Source organism: Antechinus flavipes, chromosome 3, assembly GCF_016432865.1.
Source record: "Antechinus flavipes isolate AdamAnt ecotype Samford, QLD, Australia chromosome 3, AdamAnt_v2, whole genome shotgun sequence".
Taxonomy (NCBI): Eukaryota; Metazoa; Chordata; class Mammalia; order Dasyuromorphia; family Dasyuridae; genus Antechinus; species Antechinus flavipes.
Window position 1 is genome coordinate 147,586,334 of NC_067400.1, and position 1,974 is coordinate 147,588,307.

Consider the following 1,974-nt stretch of genomic DNA (forward strand, 5'->3'; position numbering starts at 1 on the left):
CTTTCTTCAGGTCCGCAGTCCTCTCCGTTGCGCCATCTAGCTGATATTTCTTATAGTTTCCTCCTGTCTCTCTCATTTACAGCTAGAAGAGAGTAGAGCTCTTTGTCTATTTCTGCTATACCCACATCTGTGTTCTCATCAAGCGAGCTCAGCACACGCAGCTACGAAAGACCGTGATTCAGTCTCAGGAACAATCGGACAACACTCCGCTTCAGGCTACTGACAACAACAACAAACAAAAACAAAAATAGTAGCGATACTCCCAACCCCTGTAACAACGAGCCAGCCAGAAGAGAAGCACAGTGTTGAACAAATCCAGAGTGCGGGTTTTTCCTGACTTCCAATTTCTTCCTTTTTCTATCTTCGCTCCGACACATAATATTTATTCCTCCCTTTTGTGCCACCCCGTCTCTCAGCACTATTGCCACTAATAATTAGAATATAGTTATATTTATGTAATGCTTTAAGATTTGCAAGTCTCTTTTACAAATATTATCTCGTTTTATCCTCACAGCAATTCTGGAAGGGAAATGCCTACAATTATCCCCATTTTACAGACGAGGGAACCGATTCAGAGAGACGTTATTGGATGACTTCTCCCAAGTTAACAAAGTGTTAGTATGCATTACTAATGTATGCATTCTCCATTAGGTTCTCCAGTGTCAGCCTTTGTAAAGACGTTTTTGGGTTCAGCTCCTATAGGGACTCGCTATAAAAGGAAGTTCAGGACTTACACTGCAAAAAGAAAAAGAGCGCAGAATTATTTTGCACATATGTCCCACGAATAAAGCAAGGGAAAGAAACGAGAGGGAGAGAAGACCTATTCCCATCCGATCAAAAAAATGCAGGGATGGAGAGAGACAAAAAGCTAACGAACTGAACGCGCTGAAAGAGATATGGTCGGAAACTTTGAGATAACTCAATTCCGAAAGGTATTATTATTATAGCTCATTACTTGGGGATATCCCCCATCGGGTTTCTATATTTTGGAGACATTCAAAACCTTCTGCCGAAACCCGGGATCGAACCAGGGACCTTTAGATCTTCAGTCTAACGCTCTCCCAACTGAGCTATTTCGGCTCTTACGGAAGTGCTTTCTGAGTTGCTCAATCTATTATTATTTAACCCCCTTTCCTTTTGTAATCGGTTTTTCTAGTTTCTAATTTAGCATAACACTTCAGTGTTTATTCTCCACAATCTCAAAAGGTGGTGCTAAAAATCTTGTAGTATAGTTGTCAAGATTATATATATGTATATACTATCCACAATTTTATTATGCTTGAGAATGTCATTATTGTTACTATTTATTATTATAAACAATCTCTATTAATTTAATAAGCATTACTTTAATAATAACTTACATTTCTAAAATTCCTTATTAAAAAAAAAAAAAAACAATTTCCTAACTGCTCCAACCTCTGTTATTCAGATTAATTTACAGCCCAAAGCTTGAAAAAAATAAGGTAAAAAATTATGCAAATTTGAATAAAACATAAAACATTAAAAAAAATATCATTATATATGCTACCATAATTACATTGGTGACTGAGAACCCAGGAGCCATTTGTCAATAAATACAAGAGAAATCATTTATAGAATAGGTGAGAATTTTTTTTCTAAGCACGCACAATTTTAGCCCTTTTTGTAGTTGGATTGGCTTGCGACTGTCATTTCCTTGATAAATGGACCTTTAATTTAAGCTTTTTATTTTCAAATTATATAAATGAATAGTTTTCAACATTCATCCTTACAAAACCTTGAGTTCTAATTTTTCCCCTCCCTTCCCTTCACCCCCTTCCCTAGATGCAAGTGACACGATGTATGTTAAACATGGGCACAAATATCATGCTGCACAATAAAATTTAGATCAAAAAGGAAAAAAAAGAGAGAAAAAAAAAACCGAATGCAAATAAATAACAACAAAAAGAATGAAAATACTATGCTGTGGTACACACTCAGTTTCCACAGTCCTCT

At 36.2% G+C, this 1,974-nt stretch overlaps 1 non-coding gene across 1 annotated transcript; it reads right to left on the reverse strand.

Annotated features, from left to right (window-relative positions):
* Positions 1-1,007: 1,007 nt before the first annotated feature.
* On the reverse strand, positions 1,008-1,080 carry TRNAF-GAA (transfer RNA phenylalanine (anticodon GAA)). Its single transcript has one exon. It is a non-coding gene; the product is annotated as a tRNA-Phe (tRNA).
* Positions 1,081-1,974: the final 894 nt, after the last annotated feature.